The sequence below is a fragment of the Neoarius graeffei genome, chromosome 2 (genome assembly GCF_027579695.1).
Source record: "Neoarius graeffei isolate fNeoGra1 chromosome 2, fNeoGra1.pri, whole genome shotgun sequence".
In the NCBI taxonomy this organism is placed as follows: Eukaryota; Metazoa; Chordata; class Actinopteri; order Siluriformes; family Ariidae; genus Neoarius; species Neoarius graeffei.
In genome coordinates, this window is record NC_083570.1 from 91,300,064 (window position 1) to 91,309,183 (window position 9,120).

General features: G+C 43.0%; 1 long non-coding RNA gene across 1 annotated transcript; it reads right to left on the reverse strand.

The window, feature by feature from the left end:
* Positions 1-1,924: 1,924 nt before the first annotated feature.
* LOC132874350 (uncharacterized) lies at positions 1,925-2,582 on the reverse strand. Its single transcript, XR_009651649.1, has 2 exons — positions 2,263-2,582; positions 1,925-1,984 (listed from the first exon to the last, which is right to left on the reverse strand). It is a non-coding gene; the product is annotated as an uncharacterized LOC132874350 (long non-coding RNA).
* Positions 2,583-9,120: the final 6,538 nt, after the last annotated feature.

Here is a 9,120-nt window from a genome sequence, read left to right on the forward strand (position 1 = left end):
ACCTTTCTGTTTTAGCCAGCATTAACTTTTTCAGCAGTTTGTGCTACAGTAGCTCTTCTGTGGGATTGGACCATATGGGCTAGCCTTCGTGCCCCATGTGAATCAATGAGCCTTCAACACCCATGACCTTGTCATTGGTTCACTGGCTATCCTTCCTTGGACTACTTTTGGTAGATACTAACCATTGTATACCAGGAACACCCCACAAGATGTGCCATTTTGAAGATGGTCAGACCCAGTCATCCAGCCATCACAGTTTGGCCTTTGTCAAAATCGCTCAGGTCCTTACGTTTGCCCATTTTTCCTGCTCCAAACACATCAACTTCAAGAACTGATTGTTCTCTTGCTGCTTCATACAGTGCCTTGAAAAAGTATTCATACCCCTTGAACTTTTTCACATTTTTCCACCTTACAACCACAAACTTAAAAGTTTTTTATTGAGATTTTATGTGATAGCCCAACACAGAGGGGCAGCACAGTGGTGTAGTGGTTAGCGCTATCGCCTCACAGCAAGAAGGTCTGGGTTCGAGCCCCTTGGCCAACGAGGGCCTTTCTGTGTGGAGTTTGCATGTTCTCCCCGTGTCCGCGTGGGTTTCCTCCGGGTGCTCCGGTTTCCTCCACAGTCCAAAGACATGCAGGTTAGGTTAACTGGTGACTCTAAATTGACTGTAGGTGTGAATGTGAGTGTGAATGGTTGTCTGTGTCTATGTGTCGGCCCTGTGATGACCTGGCAAATTGTCCAGGGTGTACCCCGCCTTTCGCCCGTAGTCAGCTGGGATAGGCTCCAGCTTGCCTGCGACCCTGTAGAACAGGATAAAGCGGCTAGAGATAATGAGATGAGACCAACACAGAGTAGCACATAATTGTGAAGTGAAATGAAAATGATAAATGGTCTTCAAAATTTTAAACAAATAAAAATCTGAAAAATGTGATGTACATTAGTATTCAGCCCCCTTGCGTCACTTTGTAGAGCCACCTTTTGCTGCAATTACAGTGGCAAGTCTTTTGTGGTATGTCTCTACCAGCTTTGCACATCTAGACACTGAAATTTTTGCCCATTCTTCTTTGCAAAATAGCTCAAGCTCAGCCAGATTGGATGGAGAGTGTCTGTGAACAGCAATTTTCAAGTCTTGCCACAGATGCTCAATGGGATTTAGGTCTGGACTTTGACTGGGCCATTCTAACACATGAATATTCTTTGATCTAAACCATTCCATTGTTGCTCTGGCTGTATGTTTAGGGTCATTGTCTTGCTGGAAGGTGAATCTCTTTCCCAGTCTCAAGTCTTTTGCAGCCTCCAACAGGTTTTCTTCCAGGATTGCCCTGTATTTAGCTCCATCCATCTTCCCATCAACTCTGACCAGCTTCCCTGTCCCTGCTGAAGAAAAGCACCCAGACAGCAGAGGGTCGTTGATTCGACGTGGAATCATCGGCATGTTCTTCGACCTATACGCCGTCGAATCACCGTCGATCACCGACGTTGATTCAACACCGCTTTGCTCATACGAGTTTCCGTTGAAACGACGTTGAAAAGTGGCTGGTGGTCGACAGAGAATAGACCCCCTTTCACCCTTTATTCAACTACGTATTTCGGTCGATTTATAGTTGAATTTTCGGCGATGATTCATCCAACTTTACTTCCTGTTTTATGTACAACAAGAAGGCTACAAATTAAGCAAAACAGGCTAAATTAAACTAGCTAACAATAAAGCATCGGGGCTCTTGCCTAGGATGAACACACACATGCATACTTCAACCATGAAAGTGAAACTTAATTTATATCAATGTGCGTAGGCTACGTCCTGTTTAATGTACAACAGGATATAAAAATGCATGCAACAATGCACCTCTCCTAATGTTTGTCAAGCTATCTAATGAGGCATAACTTTTAACATTTATAAGGAACAGAACACACTTGAACAAGTTCTTAGAAACATTTTATGATTTATTTATAATTGTGGCCTATTCCTCCTGCGGCGCAGACCTGTACATGGAAACAGAAAAACATAACCAAAATTAATTTGATGCAGCATTGATAAAGAAAGTCAGCAGTAGGCTATGGGTTTCTAAATGCCACCCTACCTCATTATTTGGACATGGGGAAAACTATATTTAAAATCCAAAGAGGGATGGAGGGAGGAAAATTAAAACAAAAGAAAGAAATGAAATATAGAGTAGAGAATATTTGATAAAATTAAGGATGTTTTTATTCAGTAAACATTTAAAAAAAATGTTCGACAACACTCTAGCCTAGTGACTTACCAGTAACAAAATAGACTTGAAGTATTCAGATCCGCTCTGCATAAAGCAGCTAAATCCTCTCTCTGTCTCCCGGCAGAAAGCTCCTTGGTTTGCTTGTGTCTCAATCACAGCTGGTATTCTGTAGAAAGACTTCTTTTCACCTTTCCCATCAGCTTTGTTAGAACACCCTAACACAGCACAAAAGTTTACCATTGTAGGTTTATGATGAACCAAGTGCCTCGTGGGTTCACATACCGCGCGCTGCCTTTATTTCCCCCAAATCACGAGTTTGTTGGTCTTCCAATGTGGCGCAGGGTTTGTTTACTTCCGGTTTCGGGTGACGTCAGTGAAAGGGGTTTAATGGGGGCATTACCGCCACCCACTGGATTGGGGTGTAAAGCAGTCTGAACAAAACGTGTAAACATAAACATAGGAGAAATGAACCCGTTTTTCTAACTCGTCCTCACTTAGTCTACTTTTCTTTTTTGATTAGTCTGGATTTGATATTGTAAATTTAAATGTGAATCAATGTATATTCATCGGACATTAACAAATGAATAAATCTTGAGTAATCTTGAGGCGTGTGTGTCCGGGGCGCGGTGTCGCGGGGGGGATCGAACGAACCCTCCGATCCCCCCTGGCTACGGGCCAGTTGCTCATCCTACCAATGTTGAAAACTGGCCGGCAAAAGTGACGATGGTTCAACGTCGTATATTCAACCTTCTCTGACGGTCGACAGATCAACCTTTACCCACGTTGATTCAACGATGATAAATCGACCCTCTCAGACGGCGGAGAAATCGACGTTTCACGGCGCCGTTTCAACGTTGATTTTCTGACGTACGACGGAAACCGACCATTCTGACCAAAACTCTACGTCGTTTCAACGACCCTCTGCTATCAGGGCATCCCCATAGCATGATGCTGCCACCACCATGTTTCACAGTGGGGATGGTGTGTGCAGGGTGATGAGCAGTGTTAGTTTTCCACCACACATAGCGCTTTGCATTTAGGCCAAAAAGTTTAACTTTGGTCTCATCTGACCAAAGCACCTTCTTCCACATGTTTGCTGTGTCCCCTACATGGCTTCTGGCAAACTGCAAATGGGACTTCTTATGCCTGTCTTTCAACAATGGCTTTCTTCTTGCCACTCTTCCAAAAAGGCCAGATTTGTGGAGTGTGCGACTTGCGTATAGTTGTCCTGTGCACAGATTCTCCCACCTGAGCTGTGGATTTCTGCAGCTCCTCCAGAGTGATCATGGGCCTCTTGGCTGCTTCTCTGACCAGTGCTCTCCTTGCTCGCTCTGTCAGTTTAGGTGGACAGCCATGTCTTGGTAGGTTTGCAGTTGTGCCATACTTTTTCCATTTTTGAATGATGGATTGAACAGTGCTTCTTGAGATGTTCAACGCTTGGGATATTTTTTTTATAACCTAACCCTGCTTTAAATGTCTCCAGAACTTTATCCCTGACCTGTCTGGTGAGTTCTTTGGTCATCATGATGCTGTTTGTTCTTCAATGTTCTCGAACAAACCACTGAGGCCTTCACAGAACAAGTGTATTTATGCTGAGAGTAAATTACACACAGTAGGACTCTATTAACTAATTAGATGACTTCTGAAGGCAATTGATTGCACTGGATTGTATTTAGAGGTATCAGAGTACGGGGGGGGGCGGCACGGTGGTGTAGTGGTTAGCACTGTCGCCTCACAGCAAGAAGGTCCTGGGTTCGAGCCCCGGGGCCGGCGAGGGCCTTTCTGTGTGGAGTTTGCATGTTCTCCCCGTGTCCGCGTGGGTTTCCTCCGGGTGCTCCGGTTTCCCCCACAGTCCAAAGACATGCAGGTTAGGTTAACTGGTGACTCTAAATTGACCGTAGGTGTGAATGTGAATGTGAATGGTTGTCTGTGTCTATGTGTCAGCCCTGTGATGACCTGGCGACTTGTCCAGGGTGTACCCCGCCTTTCGCCCGTAGTCAGCTGGGATAGGCTCCAGCTTGCCTGCGACCCTGTAGAAGGATAAAGCGGCTAGAGATAATGAGATGAGATGAGAGTACAGGGGGCTGAATACTAATGCACACCACATTTTTCAGATTTTTATTTGTTTAAAATTTTGAAGACCATTTATCATTTTCATTTCACTTCACAATTATGTGCTACTCTGTGTTGGTCTATCACATAAAATCTCAATAAAAAACTTTTAAGTTCGTGGTTGTAAGGTGGAAAAATATGAAAAAGTTCAAGAGGTATGAATACTTTTTCAAGGCACTGTATATATACTGTGTGTGTCTCATATATATAAAATGCATGCAGCTGAGACGCTACACAGCAGGTAGGGCTTCAGGCCACGGAACTCCTTCCTAATGTATTTTTGACAGCTGTTCCTTGATGATGTGATTCATTAATGCAGTTTGATCATGCAGCTTGTAGTCAATAACAGCAATAGAAACACATTCAGGATTTGACTCACTTCAGTGCACACTCCTGGGATGAAACATATTCTTCGGCTAGAATTGATTTATTTCACCAAACTCTACCTTGGAGTTCTCACTTGAGAATTAATCCAGCACATTAAAAACCAACCTGATTTTGACAGCGTGATCAGCTAAATATGTAAACTAATACAGTGGTGCTTGAAAGTTTGTGAACCCTTTAGAATTTTCTATATTTCTGCATAAATATGACCTAAAACATCAGATTTTCACACAAGTCCTAAAAGTAGATGAAGAGAACCCAGTTAAACAAATGGGACAAAATAGTATACTTGGTCATTTATTTATTGAGGAAAATGATCCAATATTACATATCTGTGAGTGGCAAAAGTATGTGAACCTCAAGGATTAGCAGTTAATTTGAAGGTGAAATTAGAGTCAGGTGTTTTCAATCAATGGGATGACAATCAGGTGTGAGTGGGCATCCTGTTTTATGTAAAGAACAGGGATCTATCAAAGTCTGATTTTCACAACACATGTTTGTGGAAGTGTATCTTGGCACAAACAAAGGAGATTTCTGAGGACCTCAGAAAAAGCATTGTTGATGTTCATAAGGCTGGAAAAGGTTACAAAACTATCTCTAAAGAGTTCAGACTCCACCAATCCACAGTCAGATAGATTGTGTACAAATGGAGAAAATTCAAGACCATTGCGACCTTCCCCAGGAGAGGTCGACCAACAAAGATCACTCCAAGAGCAAGGTGTGTAATAGTCGGCGAGGTCACAAAGGACCCCAGGGTAACTTCTAAGCAACTGAAGGCCTCTCTCACATTGGCTAATGTCAAGTCAAGTCAAGATTATTTGTATAGCACTTTTAACAATAGACATTGTTGCAAAGCAGCTTTACAGAATTTGAATGACTTTAAACATGAGCTAATTTTATCCCTAATCTATCCCCAATGAGCAAGCCTGTGGCGAAGGTGGCAAGGAAAAACTACCTCAGATGACATGAAGAAACCTCGAGAGGAACCAGACTCAAAAGGGAACCCATCCTCATTTGGGCAACAACAGACAACATGCCTATAACATTAACAGTTTTAACCTGAAGTCAGTTTCAATGATGTTATAACTCTTCATTGATGGAAACTTGAGTGCAAAACTGTTCATGACAACTGTAGTCCTAAAGTTAGCAAGTCAACTGTAGTCCTCAGCCATAAAAACATTACTGTAAGAGTCCAGACCATCTTCCAAGTGTGACTTTCAACGGTCCATATGGGGCCATCCTCCACAGGAGTGATGTGATGAGACTCCAACCAGACATAGGGCATCAGGATGGATAACGTTAATGTTCATGAGTCCACCATCAAGAGAACAATGAACAACAATGGTGTGCATGGCAGGGTTGCAAGGAGAAAGCCACTGCTCTCCAAAAAGAACATTGCAGCTCATCTGCAGTTTGCTAAAGATCATGTGGACAAGCCAGAAGGCTATTGGAAAAATTTTTTGTGGACAGATGAGACCAAAATAGAACTTTTTGGTTTAAATGAGAAGCATTATGTTTGGAGAAAGGAAAACACTGCATTCCAGCATAAGAACCTTATCCCATCTGTGAAACATGGTGGTGGTAGTAGTAGTATCATGGATTGGGCCTGTTTTGCTGCATCTGGGCCAGGACAGCTTGCCATCATTGATGGAACAATGAATTCTGAATTATACCAGCGAATTCTAAAGGAAAATGTCAGGACATCTGTCCATGAACTGAATCTCAAGAGTAGGTGGGTCATGCAGCAAGACAACGACCCTAAGCATACAAGTCATTCTACCAAAGAATGGTTAAAGAAGAATAAAGTTAATGTTTTGGAATGGCCAAGTCAAACTCCTGACCTTAATCCAATGGAAACTTGGGCCTTCATTTCTTCCTCAGTTTCCTCTTTTATCTCAAGAAACAGTAGTCTTTTCTCGTTTACTGGTGAATGGAGCAGAACGTTATTACTTTGGAGTGCTCTGCAGTTTCATCATTACTTGAACTTAAGCTGACATTCTCCTTCTCAGCATCAACACTGCTGTAAGTTATCTCTCCCATTGTATGGTGTTATTATAACTTTTCAGTGAGATGGATCTCTTTAATTGGAAGGAGTTTTGCAGATTGTGTTTGTAAATCTCCTCTCTCTGAGGGTTCAGAAGAAGCAGTGCAGTTCAACCTCACTTTATATGCTGGATCAATCAGGAGCACTTCTCTTTTCACTTCTTCCACAGGCTCTGATTTGCAATTCAATTTGCATGGCTTCATGAGAATGTAAAGCTGCACAAAGTTACTTTGCACACTTGTTTCCTGACCTCCCTGTCTATTCCTGAAGCCAAGCTATAGACTTTGATTCTTAATGGTTGGCTTGTTAAACATTGTAGATTTAACCTTACAGCTTATTGAGCTTAAAGCAAACATAGCATGTAAATCTCAGACCAAAGAACACACAAAGCAAGAAAAGGCGCAGAAAAACAAACAAAAAACTGTACAAACAAAACTAAAGCAAGAACTTTTTTATTTTTTACATGAAAACACACACACACACACACACACACACACACACACGAGTATATTAAGGCAATGAATCAAAACAGCCACTGCAATAAAAACGATAGATTGAATCTCTCAGATAAAATAAACCTGGAATTGTGTACAGTAAAGCAGGTTTTCAAATAGACCTCCTCAGATAGCCCCTTTTTTAGTAATATACTCTTAGTTCAGTGATTTATCTAATCACACTATTTGTTCTCAGCTGTCAGGAGTTTGAAAAATTCCACAACTACAGTGAGACTGGAGACTGAACTGGACTTTTCAAATTTTCATTTGTTAGGCACATACAGAAGATCAATACAGAAATATAGCCATCAGTCAGATTAATATTTACACACTAAGTGTATGAGAGAGAGAATTAGAGTGAGGGCTGATGTGGGAGAGAGTGCCTTTCAAAACTTTGGAACACACACACACACACACACACACACACACACTTTTTACATCTGTGGAATGTAATGTGTATGGTATTATGGCAAAATAATATTATGCCTACAGTACCAGTCAAAAGTTTGGACACATCTTTGAATTCAATGTTTTTTTTCTTTATGTTTATTAATTAAAAGTCACTTCATGTCTTAAAGTTATGATGGATGTCATTTCTCTTGACTTAGTTGAGCGGTTCTTGACATATGGATTAATACAGTTGTGGAATAGGGGTATTGACTGTATGTTTATTATTTACTATTTGATCTGAAATCCATTAAGAAGGCAAGAAATTGCACTAATTTACTTTTGACGAGGTGTTGGTGTGGAAGACGCCATCCTCTACCTGCTACACCGAGCCCACTCGCATCTGGATAAGGGAAATGGCACAGTGAGGATCCTCTTCTTGGACTTCTCGAGTGCCTTCAACACCATCCAGCCCCTATTGCTTCAGGACAAACTGAACAAGATGCGAGTGGACCCCTGCCTGGTCACCTGGATCTCCAGCTACCTCACTGACAGGCCACAGTATGTCAGGCTGAAGGACATCACATCTGACACTGTAATTAGCAGCACCGGAGCACCCCAGGGCACGGTGCTGGCCCCTCTTCTCTTCACCCTGTACACCGCGGACTTCTGCTACAACTCGGAGCTGTGTCACATTCAGAAGTGTGCCGATGACACAGCCATCGTTGGGTGTATCAGTGACGACAGAGAGGAGGAGTATAGGAGCCTGGTGAGAGACTTTGCTGTGTGGTGCAACAGGACCCATCTGCAGCTCAACACCTCGAAGACCAAGGAGCTGGTCATTGACTTTGGGAGGTCCAGACCAAGGTCACGACCAGTTCTGATCAAGGGAGTCGAGGTGGAGGCTGTGGATTCCTACAAGTACCTCAGGCTGTGGCTGGACAGCAAGCTGGACTGGACTTGTAACACCAATCACTTATACAGGAAGGGGCAGAGCAGGCTATACTTCCTTAGGAGGCTGCGGTCCTTTAACATCTGCAGGAAACTCCTGTGGATGTTCTATCAGTCTGTGGTCGCCAGTGTCCTGTTTTACACCGTGGTGTGCTGGTGGGGCAGCACATCCAAGAAGGACACATCCAGGCTGGACAAACTGATCAGGCGGGCCGGCTCTGTGGTCGGCGTGAAGCTGGACTCTCTGGTGACGGTGGCAGAGGTCTATGGACAAACTATTGAACATCATGGATGATGCCAGTCACCCTCTGCACACCATCATCAGCAACCAGAGGAGCCTGTTCAGTGACAGAATGCTCCTTCCCAAGTGCAGGACGAACAGACTTAAAAACTCCTTTGTCCCTCATGCCATCAGACTGTACAACTCCTCTCTGGGGGGAGGGGTAACAGGAGGACAGAGGACGGGAAGGAGCAGTAGCCTAGCCTAACAATAAGCAATACCGGACAATGTACAATATAATGTGCAATATAAAG